The 23,922-nt window shown below is 44.5% G+C and overlaps 1 protein-coding gene across 22 annotated transcripts in view; it reads right to left on the bottom strand.

The window, feature by feature from the left end:
- nrcama (neuronal cell adhesion molecule a) overlaps nt 1–23,922 on the bottom strand; it is a 529,817-nt gene that overhangs the window by 337,184 nt on the left and 168,711 nt on the right. For 12 of the 22 annotated variants that reach the window (XM_072484330.1, XM_072484333.1, XM_072484327.1 and 9 more), the window contains one exon: nt 13,572–13,652. The exons of the other annotated variants lie outside the window; for them this stretch is intronic. The gene's annotated coding sequence lies outside the window, so the exon portion shown is untranslated. The remainder of the gene's footprint in view (nt 1–13,571; nt 13,653–23,922) is intronic. 22 annotated transcript variants of the gene reach the window in all.

The raw sequence follows: 23,922 nt of genomic DNA, 5'->3' as shown, positions 1-23,922 counted from the left end.
GATGGCAGGATCCCAGTGCCGTGATGGCATTCCCGTTGTAGTCCAGGAGCCTGCAGGCTGCTGGAAGGACCTTGGGAGGCTTCTTGATGCGTTTGATATCTGCCTGTGAGAAGAGATTGGCAGAAACACCTGTGTCCAGCTTAACCTGGATGGAGCAGTGGTTGACCTGCATCACCGCACGCCATTCGTCCGCAGAATCCACAGCGAGGATGGATTGAATTTGTGATGAGTTGGATGTGGCATAGTCACATTTGGCAATGATGCCCACACAGTAGGCGGAGTCCAGGCATTCTTCCTCTGGATCCGTTGTACTGCCAGGATCAGAATCCTGTAATCGTTGTTGCACACTCTGAACGCGCTGTCATCGGAATTGGGAGCGCTGGCCCCTGACTGGTGGTGCAGACCTGCACAAGGCTGCATAGTGTCCAGGCTTCCCGCAGTTTAAACATCGCCTGCCTCTTGCCGGGCAGTGTTTCTTTAAGCGGGCGTTGCCCCAGTTCAAGCACGTCATGATGTCGGCGTCCTGACGCTCCGTGCGTCGTCACACATGTGCAGTGCGGGTGTCGGTCGCTTTGTTATCCCGTTTGCATCGCGCATGCTTGGGGCCCCGGCAAAAGCGCGCGAATTGGCCGCTTTCGTCAATGCTGAGGCGCTGGATCCGGGAGATGGCCTGCACTCTCTCTGCCTCGTGGGAGGCAAGTTTCTCATTTTCAGACGATTTGTACTGGGCATAGCGATTTTTGGCGTGCTCATGCACTGTGCATGTTTCAATCGCGACTGGCAGGGTCATCTGCTTGATTTTCAATAGCTGCTCTCAGAGGATCAGAGTGAACTCCAAACATGATGTGGCCTCTGATCATGGAGTCAGCAATATCACCAAAATTGCTGGACAGCGCTAGGAGGCGGAGGTTAGTTAAGGAGTTGAAAGATTCATCTTTACCTTGTAGACGCTGTTTAAATATGTAGCGCTTGAAGATTTTATTGGTGTCCACTTCACAGTGACTTCACTCTGTCTGACTGGACCAGACTAGCTCTTAGCCACGTGCTGGAGGTGTGATACTGTACATACACCCTGACTCACTCTGTAGATGTTCATCAGTGGAAAGAGGCGGAGTGTGAGTGCCTCATGCCTTTTATAGTGAGATACCACCCCTGAGTGTCCTGCCTGCTCATTGGTCATGTCCTGTTATCGGTGTTCATTAGCTGCCTGCATATTATTATCTACATGTTTGCATATCATGACAGGGAGGGTATCAGACATATGTGGGCAGATGATGGCGATGGAGAATGCTTCGCTGGAGCAAGTAAAAGGGAAATTGGAGGAACAATTAGGTTTGGTTTGGAGAAGTGGGTGTGGAGCGAGGTTCTGCATAGGGTCAATTTCACTCCCTTGTGTGCAAGGTTGAGTTTGATACAATTTGAAGTGGTGCACAGGGTACACTTGACCAGGGCACATTTGTAGAGGACAGATCTGAACGTTTGTTCGAGTGGGCTGGCGAACCATCGCACATGTTTTAGTCTTGCCCTAAGCTGGTTCAGCTCTGCGTTTACTTCTTCAAAACAATGTTGGAGATTTTGGGAGTTAGAGTGGGATCGTGCCCAATGGTGGCAATCTTTGGAGTGTCGGCTGCTGGGGCTGCAGGAGGGGAAGAAGGCTGATGTCTTGACCTTCGCCTCTCTCATAGCCCGGAGGTGAGTCTTGCTCAGATGGAGGGCATCGGCGCCACCCAAGACCTCGGCATAGTTGGGGGAAGTTTGTTGGATTTCCTGCATTTGGAAAAGATGAAATAAGCCAATAGGAGATCGGAGGAGGGGTTTTAAATGGGGGACAGGTCACTGCTGCCTTCCGTTGCCTGGGACTTATGGGAGCGCCTGCTGCCAGTTATAAAGACAAATCATGTACCCTAATATGACGTGGCCTTGGATTATTTATAATAATAATATTTTTTATTGTCACAAGTAGGCTTGCATTGACACTGCAATGAAGTTACTGTGAAAATCCCCTAGTCGCCACATTCTGGCGCCTGTTCGAGTAGAGGCTGGTACGGGAATTGAACCCGCGCTGCTGGCCTTGTTCTGCCTTACAAAGCAGCTGTCTAGCCCACTGAGCTAAACCAGCCACGGTTTATAGTAAATATTTATAGTATAAATATTACTGTTTACTACCACCGTATAAAAGCACAGTCCACATCAGCTCTCCTAATCTGAGCCTCCTCTGTATCCCTGACATTATTTGGTACAATGTTTTATTCTTGGGACAAGATTGATGCTGTCATTTATTGTCCATCTCCTGGTGCTCTGAGATGGCCCCGAGATTGGTTCAGCAAATCTCTTCAGGAGACACTTGTAAATGAGGAAATCCATTGAGCAGATGTTAATGCACTATTCTAAAAAAAAAAACTACACCCCGTTGTTTCATCTAATAGTTTCTTGAATAAACTCCAAGGCCTTAACCTCCACCATCCGGCCCAGGAGCCCACCCCAAGTGTTGATTACACAGGCAACGAGGGCTTTCTGGTATCAGCCCTAAAGTTATCTTTTGCTGATATAAACTGGTTTTGCTTTATCTTACTCTCATTCTATAATTTCAGGTGGGCTAATGAGTTACCTTTTCCATTGTGTTTTCTTGTCAATCTATATTGCCCGCCACTTACACTATTCTTGCTCACCCTGGCCAGTGGCCTGTAATGTGGGTATGTGGTGCTCACCATCTGCCATTACCATCAAAGCCAATTACAAAGACATCTCTCACAAAACATTAAGTGTACTGACTATTTTCAAATCCATGGGAGATGGAAGCTTTAATGTCCACAAGTTGCCACCAGGCCTGTTTGAATTGATTTGCTCTGTAACAGAGATACACAATATGTTCCATCAGTCATTATCAAAGCACCTGCAACCCAAGTTTGTACATAATGTTATGCACGACCTCCGACCACTAGGTGGTATTGTAAACCCATCATGGGACCCTGTGGTCTGCGAGATGGGAGTTGGTTGTGCTGGGAGATAGAAGTATTTGCAGTAGTTCCACAATAGTTGCTTAGTGTTAGTTGGTTACTATTTTAATTATCCTAGTTATCTTACCACGCAGTTGTTCCACAATATATTATTTTAAACTGCACGTTCTGTAGTTCATCGTTCACTTCGGCCAGTCTACAGAACATGGCAGGTGCCGCTGGTGAAATGCGAGGTGGCTGGGGGGGGGGGGGGTGTTGAGACTGGGGACAATCCACACTTTTGTAATTTGTATGTACCGTGTAGCAGTTTTATTATCTACTCCTTATAGCAGGAAACCTCAGTTCAACGTCGATGAGATCATGTCTCAGGTGCTTCTCTTCCAGGCTACAAGGCCCAAGTCTCCCCAGCTTTCCCTCATCTAAACAAGAACCTTTCCATTTGTTTCCCTCCTTTTATATCAGCTTTCAGTTCGGATCACTCAGCCCAACAATCGACCTCTGACGACAAGACCTGAACATCTCACATGAAAATGAACAATGTCGGTGTCGAAAAAGGACAAGATCCTCCACCTATCCCTTCCCTCCTTACAGTCCCTCCCTACAGTTAAAAACCTGGCTGCTCTTGCTCAGTATCGGTGAGTTGTGAAGAGAGCCGAAGGTGCAGGGATATTGTTTTGAGTCCGCAACTCAAGATGAAAAAGTAGCTCCATCCATCAGGCACAAGTCTTTCTTCTTTCAGATTGTATCTATTGCGACTGGCCATTTAATTTTGTTCAGGGCAACCAGTATTGGCTATCGTGCAACCTATGTTTTTCAAAAAGCACTTTATTGTAGCCTTGTGTACTCAGTACACATAGGTTCTTTAGATGACCATAGTTGTAACAGCTCAGTCTTGGAAATTCTTGAGCTAAAATGTACTGCAATCTTTCTCTGTCTGCACACACAAATGCTCATATACAAACATCTTCCCATCACTTCATTATTAGAACGCAAACATCAAGCAGAATGCACAGTGCTAAATACGTGCTTCAATTGTAATAAAACAACTCTCAATTTCTCCCCGACTGCATCTCGTATCCTCCCCAATAATTTGCTGATATAAAGCTTCATGGAATGACCACCATTTTAGCAGCCAAGTTACAGGTTCCGGCAGCATTGCAGCTACCGAGGTGGTCACTCAGCAAGGGCGGTCCCCAGGATCAGACACAAACTCTGATCTGAGAGGCCCGGACATTTCTGCCCACACAACCTTCCCCCCACAAAAAACGAGGAAAACAGTCAGTGAGCCTATTTCTGATTGAAGGGAAGGTGGAACGCGATATACATTGGAGGAAGACAACAGTGAACTCAGCTGTAATGCCTTACTCAGCTGGCCAGCCTGACATCACCTGCCTCGACAAGAAAAATAGTCACTTACACAAACCGCCAGAACACAACATTAAACCCTGGCTATCCCTAGCCCCCGACAGAGAACTGGCACTTCAGGTAAAGCAGTCAACAGAGGGATTGAACAGCACGGAAAGCAGAAATTGACTGAACCTTTATTACTGCAATCGTGTGATTACAACTCAAACACCAATATTCAGAAGCCAGTATCAGACATTAGCAGCTGTTACAGCTCAAAACTTCAACAGCACAGAGCCACTAATGGCATCCCACACAGAAAGACCTGAATGCCGTTACCATGGTTACTGGTGGCAGCTCTCGATGGAAGCAAAAACAAAATCACTGAAATCAGTGGAGTATTTGTGTGATGATCATATAATCGTCACCAGGCCTGCAGTTCAAAACAAGATCTTGTAGTCACGAATATATTTCCAAAAATACTAAAATGGTTATTGTTTCCTCTTTTCAGGAAACTGGAATGTTCTGTACATCGTCATTCCCATTTAGTGTGGGAATTGTTCTATATACATTGTCATTTCCATAGAGTGTGGGAATGGTTCTATATACATTATCATTCCCATTCAGTGTGGGAATGGTTCTATAAGCATTGTCATTTCCATACAGTGTGGGAATGTTTCTATATACATTGGCATTTCCATACAATGTGGGAATGTTTCTATATGCCTTGTCAATCCCATACAGTATGGGAATGGTTCGATATGTATTGTCAATCCCATACACTGTGGGAATGGTTCTATATACATTATCATTTGACAATGGTTCCATGTACATTGTCAATCCCATACAGTGTGGGAATAGTTCTATATATATATATATATATATATATATATAGTCATTCATAGAGTGTGGTAATAGTTTTATATACATTGTCATTCATATAGTGTGGTAATGGTTCTATATACAATATCATTTCCATACAGTGTGGGAATGGTTCTATATTCATTGTCATTTCCAGACAGTGTGAGAATGGTTCTATATACAATATCATTTCCATACAGTGTAGGTATGGTTCTATATACATTGTCATTCATATCGTGTGGGAATGATTCTATATTCATTGTCATTTCCAGACAGTGTGGGAATGGTTCTGTATAGATTGTAATTCATATAGTGGAGGAATCGTCCTATATTCATTGTCTTTCCATATAGTGTGGGAATAGTTCTATATAAATTGTCAATTATATAGTGTGGGAATGGTTCTACATACATTGCCATATCTATAAAGTGAGAGAATGGTTCCATATATATGGTCATTTCTGTATTTTGTCAGAATGGTTCAATACACATTGTCATTTCCATACTGTGTGGGAATGGTTCAATACACATTGTCATTTCCATACTGTGTGGGAATGGTTCAATACACATTGTCATTTCCATACTGCGTGGGAATGGTTCAATACACATTGTCATTTCCATACTGTGTGGGAATGGTTCCATATACATTGTCATTTCCATTCAGTGTGAGAATGGTTTTGTGTACATTGCCACTCCAATACAGTGTGGTAATAGTTCTTATATACATTGTCAGTTCCCTCAAGTGTGAGAATGGTTCTATATACCTCATCTTTCCCAAACAGTGTGGGAATGGCTCTATATACATTGTCATTCCCATACAATGTGGGAATGGTTCTATGTACATTCCCACTCCCATACAGTGTGTTAATGGTTCTATATACATTGCCTTTTCCATACAGTGTGGGAATGGTTCTATATACATTGTCAACCTCATACAGTGTGGTAATGGTTCTATATACATTGTCATTTCCCTTAAGTGTGAGAATGGTTCCATATACATCGTCATTCCCATACAGTGTGGGAATGGTTCTATATACATCGTCACTCCCATACAGTGTGGTAATGGTTCTATATACACTGCCATACAGTGTTGGAATGGTATTTTATACATTGCCATTTCCATTCAGTGCAGGAATGGTTCCATATACACTGCCACACCCATACAGTATGGGAATGGTAATAATAGTAATCTTCATTAGTGTCACAAATAGGCTTACATTAACAATGCAATGAAGTTACTGTGAAAATCCCATAGTTGCCACATTCCGGTGCCTGTTCAGGTACACTGATTGAGAATTCAGAATGTCCAATTCACCTAACAAGCACGTCTTTCGAGACTGACGGAAGGAAACCAGAGCATCTGGAGAAAACCCACACAGACACCGGGTGAACGTGCAGACTCAGTATGGCAGTGACCCAAAACGGGAATCGAACCCGGGTCCCTGGCACTGTGGCGCACAGTGCTAACCATAGTACTACTGTACCGCCGTATATACACTGGTTCTACATACACTATCATTCCTATATAGTGTTGGAATGGTTCTATAAACACTGTCATTCCTATACAGTGTGGGAATGGTTCTCTCCACACTGTTATTCCCATACAATATGGGAATGGTTCTTTACACATTATCACTCCCATACAGTGTGGTAATGGTTCTACATACATTGTCATTCCCATACAGTGTGGGTGTCACTCCCACACAGTGTGAGAATGATTGTATATACATTGTTATTCCCATACAATGTGGGAATGGTTCTATACACATTGTCACTCCCATATAGTGTGGGGATTGTTCTATATACATTGTTATTCTCATAGTGTGGGGTGATTCTATACACGTCATCAGTCCCATACAGTGTGAGAATGGTTCTATATACAGTCATTCCCATAAAGTGAAGGATTCATTATGAATAGTGTTTTGAAAAATAAAATATTGCTCCAGCGAACTCCACACCATGCTGAACAATTGGCTTTAATTGTTATTGTCAATGGGCTATGGTGGGAGTAAGGATTAATTTGTTTTCAGAACAGTGTTTTTCTCAGCATCTTAAACTGACACACCGTCAAACTGCTCCAAATGCAGTGTTGTCTCGCAGAGCTTTCCTCATGCAAAGGCAGAGCTGTCTTTCACCCAATGCCCAGCAGTGACTGCTGGCTACTCGAGCTGATCCAGACAGAGCGACTGATGAAGTAATTACCCCACCGGAATTACACTTACAGCCAAACGGTGCACTGCGCTCCTTAAATTTAAATATGTTTTCAAGGTGACAGAACAGAACCTTGAAAGGGAAATAAGGAAACATTTGATGGTACTTTATATTATGGTTTAGCAGCTTTCATCAAAGATGTCAGACACGTTTTTATTGCCAATTATTTCCAAGTAGGAGATTGTTTTTGCGCATTAACTTCTCCCCAGGACGAAGGAGGAACTGAGGATTCTATAGAAAGCAGCCACCTACACTCCAACCACTTCACCGCTTTAAGATTAAAGACACAGCCAGTCAAATCTTGCAATTAAAAGGGTCGTGTTAGCATTCACATGTCAACAAACCAGTTTGCTTTTTTTTTTAAAAACACAGGCTTCCTTGTCCTGTTGTTAACTCAAGACAACTTGATGAAGAGTTGCTTAAAGACAGGGCCCCCTTCAGAGCTTTATGTAAACAGGGCTAAAAGACCTCAACTCTCCACAAATGAGACGTTCTGGCACCATTTGCTGTGCTATTGAGTCACATAGATGCAGCTCCATCCCAAATGTGGTGGCGAAAGTTCACCTTGGTTCTGTTGGGTTGAGCGGCTGAAATAAAAATGTCGTTACTTCTCTTCTCCTTGTTCCGTGGTCACCCCTACTCTGGCCTAGAAACTGTGGCTATCATGCTCAGGCTGCCATGTCCTCTATGGGTAAAGTGGCTACTGAAAAGCAACCCTCTTGGCTTTCACATGAATGTTGGCATGTGGGGAATGTGCATCTGTGGTCAGTGTGACTCTATTGAGAGTTGTTCCTTGGTGAAAGGAGACGGCGGGTGAAGGGTTAACAAAAATGGCAATCGACTCTGGCTCCCATCAAATCCGAGGCAAACCTGTCCCTGTAGCATCCTCTCGTGCAGTAGCGCCACTCCTGCTGCTGCCCCCCCCCCCCACCCCCCCCCCCCACCCCCCCCACCGCACCCACCCCCCCTCAATCCCCACCTCATAATACTTTACTGTGAAAGAGAATGCTGTGTAGGATAACCAAAGCTGGCTAATAATTGCCTCTCAAGGCGCTATAAACATATTAAGGCAGGAACTTGAGCCAGACTATTGGAATTCACTGGCTCCGCCCAGCAATGCATCAACACAGCACAGACTCACTTCAAAAGGCACGCAGAAAAGCACAGCGGTTGGTGGCCCAATCAGTTTGACTCGGACCTCCCAGACCCCACAGTGAGATTGAGGTCAGCTTTCACTGGACAATAAGGGAACAGTTAAAACATTTCCCCGCACCATTTTCAAGTTGATGGATTCTATATCCCATTGACACTCCGTACTGCTGGAGACCTTTGTGCCCCCCACCCCCTCATAATGCCATGACTGAAGATATTCTGCTTCCTCTAAACTCACTTTCGCACTGCCACTATTCATTGACATTAACTTCTGACTATAAATCCCATGTCTTCAATGCGCTTACAGTCCTGGCAACGCTCACCGATTTGCAGCAAGATTCACTCACTTCAGTTTTAAAAGAACCTGCTAAAGACGTCGCTCTATGTTTTAAACACATTTGCAATTAGCCTCACTCCCCATTTTTCCCCCAGTGAGAAGAGGCCTGACCAACAGGCCACTCAAGTGGTGCAGAAAGACATCTTCCTTTCCCCCATCCCACCTCTGCACTTAGTCTGTGCCGTACCTCTGGAAGGACATTACTATGCACATGGAATGAGTGAAGGGCTGATGCTTTTAGCTGTGTTTGAATCCAGCTCACACTGAAAGGACGACCCTCCCTTCAGTGACTGTTAGGGCCCTTTAGGAAATACATTCCAAGTGACGTTGCTGTCATTGCTTGTGATCTGCTGCTCAGGTTCAATCAAACTCCCACAGCCCCCAAAGACAAGTGTGGGAAATGAAAAAATTCACAATGACACGGTGACTTCTTGAGATTGGTGAACTTTGAAGGGTTGGTACAAAATGTGTGGAGTGTGCCCAGATGCGAAAAATGGACCAACTAACAGCAGGGGCATAATACCAATAACGAAAGCTGAAACATGTTAACTTATCTGCCTGCAGACATCAACTTTGATGCAGTGAATCGATGGCTTTCTTAGCATAAAGAATATGAAAAAGAGGAGTGAAACATGGACCAATACTTTTCTCAGAGTGGCTCCTGTACTGGGAACCACATACAGTTTGTTAGCACATTGATTGGAAATGAAAACCTCTTTTCACAAATACACATGATACTTGGAGCTGGCCGAAAGCCAGGAAAACAGGCTTGAGGAGGTGGCACCTTACTTTTCGTGCCTTTCTGGCAAGATTGCGTGCAAATTGTTTCTTACTGTAGTACGACTAATTAACTACAATTATATTCCAGGATGCAGCTGGCAGTCAGCTCATGATAAAGAGTCAGCACCTCAGTCTCTTCAAGTTACCAAAGGAATGCCCTGACATTGTTGAGCAGGATCGGTTGGCGGTAACTTGGTAATGGCCAAGTGAGGTTAAAAAAACCCACAAGATCAAACGTGTACAATTGTGTAATGTTTCAGGCACATCCCCCCCCCCCCCCCCCCCCCAGGCATTGTTAGATGCTGCGCTCATTCAGAAGTCAAAACAGTCATCCCAAGCCTGCTCTTCTCCTCAGTGAGATTATGGCTGACCTTGCCCTCAACTCCAATGACCTATCCTTGCTCCATGTCCCTTACCTAATGAAAAATCAATCGGTTTCACAAACCGCAGATTTTAGGCAAAGAGTTTTTCCAAGTTTCCCTCTAAGCCTGTGTGTGAGAAAGTTCTTCTTGAGCTCACGCCTGGCTGAACTCCAATTTTGAGATTATGGTCTGTCTGTTTGCCCACCACAGGAAATAAACCCTCTTTGTCTACCTGATCAAAACCCTGTTATCCTTTTGAACACCTTGATCAGATCACCACTCAAGTTTCTATACTCAGTACTCTACTCAGTGACAACATGTCTGAAATTCGCCAGCAACGGTAACAATCCCAGAAACTCAGCATCTTGCTCTGATGCCCAAATATCCGTCCTTGGTCTGCTGCAGTGCTCCAGTGAAGCAAACTGGAAGAACAACGCCCAATCTTCTCGATTAGGCATGTTACAGCCCCACTGCTCCCGCACCTGACTACCTGTCCCTTGTTCAGTTTTGCTCCCACTGAGCAGTGACCTCTGTTGTCCGGTCAATGCACTCAGCTAACCTGCCTACCTTTGCTACTAATAACATTCTGGAGTCCCTAATGGCACCAATAGCAGTCCCTTTGCCTCTTTATCTATTTCTCCTTAGAATCCATAAAATATCTACAGTACAGAAGGAAATCATTCAGCCCATCAAGTCTGCATCGACTCTCTGAAAGAGCCCACTCCCCCAGCCAATCCCCATAAACCCACTTAACCGGCACATCTTTTAGACAGTAAGGGGCAATTTTATCATGGCCAGTCCACCTAACCTGTATATCTTTGGACTCTGGGTGCACCCAGAGGTCCCCACACAGACTTGAGGAGTACGTACAAACTCCACACAAGTCAGTCACCCAAGGCTGGAAACTAACCCAGGTCCCTGGCACTGAGGCAGCAGTGCTAACCACTGTGTCACAGTGCCACCCACTCCGACCTATCACTGATTTTCCCCCATGCCTCACCCCCACTCCAAGTATACAGTTCATCATATTTCTATCTCTTTCTGCAGAAGGGTCATATGGACTCGAAATGTTAACTCTGTTTCTTTCCCAACAGGTGCTTCCAGACCTGCCGAGTTTATCCAGCAATTTTTGTTTTCTTGGATTGTCTCGCTCCTCTGCCCCTTCCCAAGCGACTCTTGCTGGGTTATGTCCCTCTAGAATCCGATTCCCTCCACTGACCGGAATAAGTGGTTATTCTTTAGACAATGGGCAGGATTCCCCGGTCCGCCAGCCGCGTTTTCTGGAGCTGCGCGCCCCCGCCGGCAGTGGGATTCTCTGTTCCCGCAGCCGGCCAATGGGGTGTCCCATTGTGGCCAGCGTACGCCACCGGGAAACTCCCGGGTGTGGATGTGCTGCCAGCGGGCGTAGGATCCCGCCGACAGCGAATTCCACTGAATGAGTTCCATCCAGCAAACTTGGAGCCCAGACACTGGCTGATTTGTTCTCTTCTCTGTAGCCCAAAAGGTTTGCTGATTTGCCTGCTTAAAACAGCTAAATTAACAAATTGGAGAATAGCTAATGTAAACCCCACTATTTATAAAGTGAGGCAGAGAGAAAACAGAGAATTATGGACCAGTCCGCCTGAAGTCGGGTGTGGGGAAGATTCTATAGCCGAGCACTTGGTGGCAGGGTCAGACAGAGTCAGCTTGGATTTATAAAAGGGAAATCATGCTCGACTAATCTACTGGAATTCTTCGAGGACATAAATGAGAGAGTTGATGAGAGGGAGTCAGTGGATGTGGTTTAATTGGACTTTGAGAAGGTTTTCGACAAAGTCCCATATAAGAGATTAGCATGTAAAATGAAAGCGCATGGGATTAGGAGTAGTGTATGGAGATGGATAGAAAACTGGTTGGCAGACAGGAAACAAAGGGTAGGAATAAATGGCTCTTTTTTCAAATGGTAGTCAGTGACTAGTGGGGTACGCCAGGGATCAGTGCTGTGACCCCAGCTATTCACAATATATATTAATGATTTAGATGAGTGGATTAAATGTAATATCTCCAAATTGCAGATGACAGAAAGAGGGATGGGAGGGTGAGCTGTGTGGAGGATGCAGAGATCCTTCAGTGTGATTTGGCCAAGTTGAGCGAGTGGGCAAGTGAATGGCAGATGCAGTATAATTTGGATAAATGTGAGGTTATCCACTTCAGTAGCACAAATGGGAAGGCAGACTGTTATCTGAACGGCCATAATTTAGGAGAGGGGAATGTGCAACGAGATCTGGGAGTCCTCGTACTCCAGTCATTGAAGTTAAACATGTAGTTGCAGCAAGCCTTCATAGCAAGAGGATTAAAGTACAGGAGCATGGAGGTCTTACTGCAATCCATGTGCAGTTTTAACTCCTTATCTGAGAAAGGATGTTCTTGCTCTCGAGGGAGTGAAGAAAAGGTTTGTCAGATTGATTCCTGGGATAGGAGGACTGCTGTATGAGGAGAGATTGAGTTGGTTAGGATTGTATTTGCTGGAATTCAGAAGAATGAGGAGGGATCGCATAGAAACCTATAAAGTTCTAACAGGACTAGACTGGGTAGATGCAGGAAGGATGTTCCAGATGTCGGAGTGTCCAGAACGAGGGATCACAGTCTGAGGATACAGGGTAGACCATTTAGGACTGAGATGAGGAGAAATTTTTTCACCCAGAGAGTGGTGAGCCTGTGGAATTTGATACCACAGAAAGTAGTTGGATCATAAGACATAGGAGCAGAATTAGGCCATTCGTCCCATTGAATGACATAGCAGTCTCAATCATGGCTGATATGTTTCTCATCCCCATTCTCCTGCCTTCTCCCCATAACCCCTGATCTTCTTATTAATCAAGAGCCTATCTCTCTCTGTCTTAAAGAAACTCAGTGACTTGGCCTCCACAGCCTTCTGCAGCAAAGATTTCCACAGATTCACCACCCTCTGGCTGAAGAAATTCCTCCTCATCAGTTTTAAAGGATCCTCCCTTCAGTCTGAGGCTGTGGTCTCAGGTTCTAGTCTCTCATTATAGTGTGGGCATCCTCTCCACGTCCACTCTAGCTAGGCCACTCAAATTACTGTACGTTTTCAAGAAGCAGTTAGATATAGCACTTGGCGAAGGGGATCAAAGGATATGGTGGGGGGGGGGGGGGGGGGGCGTGATCAGTCTATTGGGTTGGATGATCAGCCATGATCATAATGAATGGCAGAGCAGGCTCAAAGGGCCGAATGGCCTCCTCCTGCTCCTATTTTCTACATCTATGTTTTATCTGTAACAGAGGAATTAAACCTAGAACCCAGAAGCAGGAAATGTCTGCAGCCACTCATTCACTAATAATTGAGCTACTTTGTTAACCAAACAGGTGAGTGGGCAATCGACTTGACTGCCAATTGAATTGACCGTAACCACCCAACTTCACGCAAACCCTCCCGTCAGGTTTAACAACAGTTTAAACTACATCAACAGTAGATTCAGGTTCTGGTTGGACAAGGGAAGGATGATTATCGCTCCTGCGCCCAACAGTTTCTGATACATCTAGTGAAAATGAGCAAATGTCTCGACATACGTTACACTGTACAGTCCAGATGAAGATCCACTGGCTGGTTATTGGGCATGCAGCAGCTCGCCAACTGAATCATTGGGGCACCTTGAAAACGATGGAGAAAAGATCATTAGCCAATGTTTTGCCTGCACCATCTCAATTTGGCTACATTAACAATGCAAATGGTTGTGATCATCAATGTCCCCGTTATGTTTGGTTTCTTCGAAGGCATGCCTGCTCAATAATTGAGTCGAGAGCCCAGAGTACAAACTTATTGCCTACTGTCACTGCTATTCGAAGAGTCTTTCATGTGTAATCTGTGAACATCACATAACAGAGCGTGGCTCAATCAAAAATTCTTTGCCAACAACCAGGAGTTAATTCATTCTCAAGTCCAACAGCCTGACAAAAGTGCAGCAACTTTAAACAGCAGTAACAAGGGCATTCTGTTGAACACCAAATGAAGATTTGTCGGAGCATGATGAGGATCTTGAACTCGTTAAATGGCAATATGCTGAACAGCTTTATTCTCACTTTCAGCAAGCAACATACGGACTAGCCCCTCCAGTGTACAAAACACATCGCATAGTACGATGAAAGCTCAGCAGAGTTTGAGACAGTGAATTGTAGAAATAAAGTCCAAGTCAGGAAGTGTCCTGTTTATGGTTTGTTTTCTGTTTATGTTCTTGGTTCCAAAGTCAAATATGTTGTTGTTAATACGTTTACAGGACAGATAACTCTATTTTTCTAAATCATTAACAAGCAATTCTTTACAATTCACTTTAATTTTGATTTATAATCCCATTAGCTATCATGCTCAAGTCATAGCAATACAATAATAATAATGATCTTTATTAGTGTTAGGTTACATGAAGTTATTGTGAAAATCCCCTAGTTGCCACACTCCAGCACCTGTTCGGGTGCAGAGAGGGAGAATTCAGAATGTCCAATTCACCTAACAAGTACATCTTATGAGACTTGTGGGAGGAAACAGGAGAACTCGGAGGAAACCCACGCAGACAAGGGAGAACGTGCAGACTCCGCACAGACAGTGACCAAACTGGGAATCGAATTCTGGAGCTGTGAAGCAACAATGCTAACTACTGTACTACCATGCTGCCAAGTTTAAGAGCCAACACTTGGAACTCAATCCTTTGAGGCACTCAAGACTGTCCAGGAGTTCACAAGCCACTGGGGGGCCAAATAAGCTCATTTTCTTTCTCTCACACAGTTATCAAATCAATGACCTCTGCATTTTGGCTTATACACTGGTGGGACTCCTAGGACAGCAGAAGGAGACTGGAGCTGCCATCCAACTTAACCTTGTGGATTGTTGTACAAATTACTCGAATGAGGAAGAGTGAACTTCCGGAGGACTATTTTGTCCAACTTGGGTGGACAGAAAAACTCAACTCTGTAGAATGGCTTCAAGCGTGGAAAGAAAAGGAACTCGGCTGTGGAAATTTGCCCCTCAGAATCATCAGGCAAAAAAAAAAAAGCCACTCCGCCCATCATATCTGCTCTTTGTAGCAGCTATCTAACCAATCCCACAGCCTCAGCACTTTCCCCAAAGCTAATGCGGGAAGGATACAGAAATCGCTTTGTTGGCTGCTGGAGCAGAACAATAACATTTCGTTGGGAAGTTAATTTAGCACCATAGTGCTCATTTGGCTATCTTGCCAAAAGCTGCAAATAGACTGTGTGTTTAGTGACTGATTACTGATATCTCTGTTTACTGCTCTCGCTGTATTACTTCCAATGCTTGAATCTATAATGATACGTTACTGAACACCAAGATACAGGCTTCTTCAGATATGATCTTTGTTATTCCGGTGCATTATAATAACTATATTTGATGAACAAATTTCTCAGATATCTGACAAGCCATTAATAGTCAGTCCATGCAGTGGCTGTTTACTCCAGGTGTTCTGAAACATTACACCAAATATACGGATTCAGACAGATTCTGAAAGTTCATCACGTTGTTCGGGGTTAAGATTTTTCTTTCTCCCCCAGCAACTGTTTTCATTATTCCCAGAGCCTCACCTGTTAAAGGAGGAGGAAATTCCAGGCTGAATGATTGCAGAAAAACACTACCACACACCCCCACCCTCCATTTGAAAATGGTCAACTCAATCAGATATAAGCCTGTTAGTCTCATCGCATGAGTTTTCACTTCCAGTTCCCCATCCAGTCAAACACTCCCCTCCCCTCCACAAACACCTTCAATACTTCTATAAAACAAAACAGAAAGGAGACCATTTTTATACAATGTCCTGTGATCTTTCTTCCAGGACATCCGTGTCAGTGTCCTGGAGGCTAATCTTAAATTCCTGGAGAATCCAGGGCAACCCTGGGAGGTTCGCAACCCTACCACTTAATGACTGACCCTGCCACAAATGTGAATTCATCCAAAATTCTGCCATTCATTTCCTTGCTCGCACTAAGTTCTGTTCACCCATTAACCCCGTTGGTGTTCACTTACCTACATAGGCTCCCGGCCAGTTAAACCTCATTAATATAATTCCAGGCCTTGCTTTTGAATTCCTCCACGGCCTTCCCCCTCCCTGACTCTATGACCTTACCCAGTCCTACAAAGTCTCTTTCCTCCTCCAATTCTGGCCTCTCGAGCAACGTAATTTTAATAGTCCCCCCCCCCCCCAGAAACTGGTGGTCATGGTTTCAGCTTCCTTGGCCCTAAACTCAGAATTACTTTGCTAAATCTCTGTAACCTTTCTGCCTCTCCTCTTTCAACGCACTCCTTCAAACCTTGCCCTTTGAGTGACCTTTTGGGCTCCTGCCCTTATTTCTGCATGCCGCCTGTTGTGAAGGGAGTAGAAATGGTTGACCATGTAAACAGCACCTTACAAATGCAAACTGAGGTTGACGGGGTTCCCTTGGACTGACCCAATTCAAAATTGTAGGTCTCGTCTTCCCACCAGAGGAGTTCCTTTGGCCCGCCCGCACGTTGAAAGATGTCACATATAAGCCCAGCCATTTTGGCGGTTGGTTTCCATGGAGATCAGTGATGTGATATTAGATACCTTCAACCATGAAACAATATTACAAGATTTTCTTTCTCCCGACACAAAATGCTCCTCTCATTTCACAATGTTGAGTGGTGAAATGAAAAGGACCACTACATGTTTACCAATAAGGGCACCTGAGACATTTCATCCTCTTGAAGGAGAATTGTGATACTAAAATACTTAGTAAATGTAAGCAAGCAATTCTAATGCACCGCTCCCTAGATTGTAGCTCCCATTCCAACTGTGACCGTATTACAAACATACTTCATTGGCTGTGAAGACCTTTGAAACATGCGTAAAGCACTATGGGCTGGTTTGACACTTTTTTTGAAAAAAAGGAGTTAGGACAGTTCACATTTAATTGATTTTGCTGTTGAATTTTAAATCTTTTTTTGTGGGTAGCGCACAGAATTGAGTTAATTCTGCCTGCCTAATCTGATTGACCAAATCGAATCGGAATTATTTCTGCCCATTACTTCACCACTGCAAAGGATCCATTAAAACCTTTAAAAGGCTTTCTTTCTTTCTCAGGCCTGGTCAGCCCGCAGCCTCCTGCCGGGACTCCGATGGTCATTCAGACTGTGGGGACTCAGTAAGCTACTTAAGCCCTTCAAATTGTGGCCTCAGCATTTCAATGACAAACATGACGCCGCCCACAGTAAAAGTAGCCAGTTGACAAGAAGGCAGCCAGCGGAACAAGAGGGATTTAAGCACAACAGCAGCTCCACAATAGTGGCTGGCTTTAAAATTTACAGCCATTTGCTGGACAACCTGCCGCTTTTATCTATCGAAGAGGCATTTTATTGCAGATGGTTTCCTGTCAACAAGTTAAACACTGACCATCCTACCAACTATGGAACATGAATGAAGGTAAAGCTTCATTGCAGGCAATTAAACTGGCACCTTGCTTTATATTTACAGAGCTTGAAGGTATTGCTGGTTCACGATAACCTGCACAATATTTTTTCTGACTCTCTTTAGGGGGGGCACTTTTGCTATCAGCAGTTGCCATGTGTTTTCTGTCCTTTTCTAATATGCACCAATAAATAATCCACACCCAGAACAATGCCCTCATACACAAAGAGCCCAGGAAGGAATGCAATGCTGTGCATGGAACAGTTTGTCTGATTGATGGGATGTTGACCTAGGCGGTTGGTGTTGTCAGAGCCAAGAGTGCATGTGCCTTCCCAGGGAAAAGTTTAGCATGCTCAGGCCATGAAAGCAATACATCAGCACGGTGTTCAATGCACAGCAACTTGACAAAAGTTTGAGGGCTTGCGTCAAAAATCACCCGTTATGAGGCTGAAGATTTAACAGAGGCGCAGCCTAATTGGCCTGGGACTTGGTGTCTGCCTTGGGTCCTTGGGAGCTTGGCAGGCAAGATGATACCTGGTAGGATCCCAAGGTACATCAGGTATTGTAGCTGTGTAGACCGTGCATTCATTACACATTGCCAAGCAACCGGTGGTGATATTGGATGTGGGGGAGAGGTCAGAAGGACACTCCGGATGGCTATAGACACAGCATATAAAGGCAGTAGAGTCTAAATAAATAAATTATTAATAAATTCTTTAAGCTATCACCAGTATCCTCCTTTAGACACAACCAATGCAACTTTACAAGATGCACCTCTCCATTTTGTCTCTACCTGGTGTGTCCCCCGCCTCCACGGTTAAAGCCAGCCCTTGCTGACCACCGTTGGCTCATTCAACCACAGCTGGCTGGTGAAATAACATATTGTGTTTCACCTTTGCCTCGATTCAAAGCAGTAATGCCTTTTCAGTTACACTCCCGTGGAACCTGATGTTGCCAGTACAGCTGACCATGACCTACCGGGAGCTCCATTATTCCAGTGTTATCAGAATGCCCTATCTCACCAATCCTGAGAAAACCGTGGCCAACAAGCAAGCTCTGTAATCGCAATGAAACTCATTTCAGGGGAACGTTCCACATGTCAAGTCTAGTTTATCACAAGAGCAATACCAGGTTCCAAATGATGTTGCACACTATTACAGTATTCACACTCCATGCCTCTGCACAAAATGAATTTGTTTCTTCGTTCACACAAAACAATGACCGTTTTACCTTAATTAGGTAGACAGCTCTGCTCGAGTGGCAGGTAATGTAATAAAAAAACACATCGGGTATCAGTACACTAACACCACCATTGCAAAATAACTTGTATTTCTATAGCATCTATTACAATCCTGGGCCAGGCACCAACAGTTGTGAGGATATCGGACAGAAACCCCAATATTTTATTTAATTTGTAAGACTGTGAAGAAAGGACACTTTGCTCCAGGAATGGTTCCATGCACAAATTGCGCTTAGGTATATTAAAACAGACTTTATTTCTAAACACAGTATTGCTAACGTTAACCTCAAAGAAAATAGCTCACAATTACCAGTTAAACAATGCTTAACAATAATATCCAACGCTAACTCCACGCGGCTATCTTTTATCTCCACTCAAGCAAAACCCATCTCAGGTCAAAAATCACTTTTAAATAGAGTTAGCCAACCCGTGAATACTTGCTGAAAAGAGATGCCTTGGATAAACCACTTTGAGAAGGAGAGGTCCTTCAGGAACCAGCAGTAGATTCTTGCCTATGTCAACTACTGTTTAACCTGCCAGTCTTTTCAGAAACTGCTGTAACGTTCAAAGACAAGATCTTTATTAACTAAACTACTTTGAGAAAAGCTGCTCGTCTGTATGCAGTCAAATCTTTAACTGAACTGAACTGAAACCCAAAACTGCTTCAATCCCTGGCTCCTCCAATTAACTACATTATCTTACTAAGGCCAAACACAATGGGCTGGATTCTCCAGCCTCCCAGCCCTGTGATTCTCGGTGGTGTGCCATTCCCTGATGGGGCAATTCACTATTCCTACCATTTGTCAATGGGATTTCCCATTGTCGTCACCCCATGCTGTTGTGATACCAGAGGGTGAGGATGTGTTGCCGGCGGGAACGGTGAACCGCAATGGACAGAGATTTCTGGCCAATTTCTAATTATCTACTCCCCAGGGAACCTTCTTCATTTAAACAAAATTCCATCGCCCAAACTTTTATGACACTTTAATTATTCCTTGTCATAAAACATTCTAAGGTGCTTCACAGGAATGATATAAAGCAAATTTTGATGCGGAGCCATATAAGGAGATATTATGGTAGATAATCAAAGGTAGGTTTTAAGAAGCATCTTAAAAGGAGGAAAGGGAGGCGGATAGGGTTAGTGTGGGAGTTCCAGAGCTTAGGACTGGAGGCACAACCACCTCTTGCCTATGTTTTTATGGGATAAAGTCAGTCTTGGGTGAGAAATTAGCTGTATCAGATTGGTGGTTCATTTTATTTTCTGCCCGATTGTTCAACAGGAAACAAAATTGGGCTGTCAGTTCATTATCGCTCACAATGTGTTGATGCCCAAGGTGATTTTCACCCTCTTCCTGCTTGTGGCACATGCCTTTAACATCTGGCTTATCAATGCTACTCACTGACCAGTTGCTGAGGGCTACTGTTCCAAGCATGCTCTTGGCCTAAGCAGAGTCTGAATATGTTGCACCATGGCCTGAAATTCAGTGCCTTTGAGAGATGAGGGTAAGGCTGAGGGTAAATTTGGGATTTGAAATGCATTTCTCCCTTTTGTCTCTCCACATTAAAATCAGGTGCTTCCTGCCACCTGTGTTAATGTCACCCCTTGCTGGCCACAATTAATTCATTCGCTTCGGCTGACGGGCAAAATAATACTCTCCCTTTTAGCCTTTTTCATGATTAAAAGCAGTAATAGTAATGCTCTCGTAATAGTAGCATGTTGCTTTATAAGTGAATGTTTCCAAAGTACATCTTGACGTGAGCATTAACCTGTCAGGGACTCCATTATTCCAGTTACTCCCTCAGAGAAAACGGTGACCAACATGCAATGAAACTCATTTCATTTTTGTTTTTAAGGAGCAATTTAGCGTGGCCTATCGACCTACCCAGTGAGTGAGACCCACGTAGGGAGAATGTGCAAACTCCACACGTTGAGTGACCCCGGGGCTGGGATCGAACCGGGTCCACACCATGAGACAGCAGTGCTAACCACTGCACCACCGTGCTGCCCACGAAACTCATTTTAGTGGAACCTTTCCAACGTCACAACGGCAAAAGTTGTCGCAAGACAAGTACAGGCTTGAAATGGCAAGTTTCCAGAATGGTGCCAGACTCCCAATTGTTCAGTTATGCGGAGGGATTATAAAATTGATGGCCATATTCTTTAGAATTTGGAATAGCAAGAGATGATTTGATGAAAGTTTTCAGGATATTAAGGAGAACAGATAACTATGTCCGATAGAGTCCAGGAAATGGCAGAACCTCCGAAAGAGCACCCTAATTTAGGCCCACTCCCACACCCTATCCTCGTAACCACACCTAACCTTTGGACACCGAGGGGCAATTTAGCATGAGCAATCCACCTAACCTGCACGTTTGGACTGTGGAAGGAAACCAGAGCACCTGGAGGAAATCCACGCAGACATGGGGAAAATGTGCAAACTCAGTCAGCCAAGGTCTGAATCAAAGCCGGGTCTCTGGCGCAGTGTGGCAGCAGTGCTAACCACCGTGCCGCCATGTTTGATACCAAGCAAGGACAGCACGGTGGCGCAGTGGTTAGCATTGCTGCCTCATGGCGCCGAGGTCCCAGGTTCGATCCCGGCTCTGGGTCACTGTCCGTGTGGAGTTTGCACATTCTCCCCGTGTTTGCGTGGGTTTCACCCTCACAACCCAAAAATGTGCAGGGTAGGTTGATTGGCCACGCTAAATTGCCCATTAATTGGAAAAAAATGAATTGGATACTCTAAATGTATTTTTTTTAAATGTTTGATACCAAGCTGTATTTTTCACACTGATTCAAGGTTCCCTTAATAATGTTCACCCGGCCAGTATTTCGGTAATCATAGATATTTGTAACATTGAAATGTTTTCAATAAGAACAGGCTCCATACCGGACTTTGTATATTTACAGGATTTTGCACAATTTATTATTTATGTCCTGTCTTATGAACCTGGCCCCCAAGACAAAGGATATTCCACACTGAGTGAATTGACCAAATTTGCTTTACTATTTCCCACTCCCTTAACAGTTGTGTTCCCATAAAGATTAAGCCAGCAATTTCAACAGTAGCCTTTTGACACTGAGGGGAAATTTAGCATGGCCAATCCATCTAACCTACACATCTTTGGACTGTGGGAGGAAACTGGCGCACCCGGACGAAACCAACAGAGACACGGGGAGAAAGTGCAAACTCCACACAGACAGTCACCCGAGGCCAGAATTGAACCTGGGACATGTTAGGTGGATTGGCCATGCTAAATTGCCCCTTAGTGTCCAAATGCTAGGTGGGGTTACGGGGATAGGGCAGGGGCCCCGGTGGGGTGTTCTTTCGGAGTGTCATGCAGGCTTGATGGGCCGGATGTCCTCCTCTGCACTGCAGGGAATCTATGAAGGAAATTTCTCAATAACAATGTCTTGACCGTCAACCCTCTTTTTCCATTGCATATCTTCCTATCTCTAACATTTCTTGACATCACGGTGGTGCAGTGGCTAGCACTGCTGCCTCACAACGCCGAGGAGCCGGATTTGATCCCGGCCCCGGGTCACTGTCAATGTTCAGTTTGCATATTCTCCCCGTGTCAGCGTGGGTCTCACCCCCACAACCCAGAGATGTGGGACGAAACTGGAGCACCAGGACCAAAATTCACTAGACTCTGGGGTGGTCCCGGTAGATTGGAAATTAGCAAACGTGACACCACTGTTTAAAAAAGGAGGTAGGCAGAAAGCGGGTAATTATAGGCCAGTGAGCTTAACTTCAGTATAGGGAAGATGCTGGAATCTATCATCAAGGAAGAAATAGCGAGGCATCTGGATGGAAATTGTCCCATTGGGCAGACGCAGCATGGGTTCACAAAGGGCAGGTCATGCCTAACTAATTGCGTGGAATTTTTTGAGGACATTACCAGTGCGGTAGATAATGGGGAACCAATGGATGTGGTATATCTGGATTTCCAGAAAGCCTTTGACAAGGTGCCACACAAAAGGTTGCTGCATAAGATAAAGATGCATGGCATTAAGGGGAAAGTAGTAGCATGGATAGAGGATTGGTTAATTAATAGAAAGCAAAGAGTGGGGATTAATGGGTGTTTCTCTGGTTCGCAATCAGTAGCTAGTGGTGTCCCTCAGAGATCAGTGTTGGGCCCACAACTGTTCACAATTTACATAGATGATTTGGAGTTGGGGACCAAGGGCAATGTGTCCAAGTTTGCAGACAACACTAAGATAAGTGGTAAAGCAAAAAGTGCAGAGGATACTGGAAGCCTGCAGAGGGATTTGGATAGGCTAAGTGAATGGGCTAGGGTCTGGCAGATGGAATACAATGTTGACAAATGTGAGGTTATCCATTTTGGTAGGAATAACAGCAAAAGGGATTATTATTTAAATGATAAAATATTAAAACATGCTGCTGTGCAGAGAGACCTGGGTGTGCTAGTGCATGAGTCACAAAAAGTTGGTTTATAGGTGCAACAGGTGATTAAGAAGGCAAATGGAATTTTGTCCTTCATTGCTAGAGGGATGGAGTTTAAGACTAGGGAGGTTATGCTGCAATTGTATACGGTGTTAGTGAGGCCACACCTGGAGTAGTGTGTTCAGTTTTGGTCTCCTTACTTGAGAAAGGACGTACTGGCACTGGCGGGTGTGCAGAGGAGATTCACTAGGTTAATCCCAGAGCTGAAGGGGTTGGATTACGAGGAGAGGTTGAATAGACTGGGACTGTACTCATTGGAATTTAGAAGGATGAGGGGGGATCTTATAGAAACATATAAAATTATGAAGGGAATAGATAGGATAGATGTGGGCAGGTTGTTTCCACTGGCGGGTGAAAGCAGAACTAGGGGGCATAGACTCAAAATAAGGGTAAGTAGATTTAGGACTGAGTTTAGAAGGAACTTCTTCAACCAAAGGGTTGTGAATATATGGAATTCCTTGCCCATTGAAGTCATTGAGGCTCCTTCATTAAATGTTTTCAAGATGAAGATAGTTTTTTGAAGAATAAAGGGATTAAGGGTTATGGTGTTCGGGCCGGAAAGTGGAGCTGAGTCCACAAAAGATCAGCCATGATCTCATTGAATGGTGAAGCAGGCTCGAGGGGCCAGGTGGCCTACTCCTGCTCCTAGTTCTTATGTCTTATGTGCAGAGTAGGTGGATTGACCACGCTAAATTGCCTTTAATTGGAAAAACAAATGGGGCACTTTAAATTTGAAAAAACATTTATTGACATCGGTACCAACAGTATTAGTGTCCTGAACAATA

The sequence above is a fragment of the Scyliorhinus torazame genome, chromosome 19 (assembly GCF_047496885.1).
Source record: "Scyliorhinus torazame isolate Kashiwa2021f chromosome 19, sScyTor2.1, whole genome shotgun sequence".
Classification (NCBI taxonomy): Eukaryota; Metazoa; Chordata; class Chondrichthyes; order Carcharhiniformes; family Scyliorhinidae; genus Scyliorhinus; species Scyliorhinus torazame.
The sequence above is the reverse complement of the archived record's forward strand: the minus strand, read 5'-3'. Positions and strand labels throughout refer to the sequence as shown.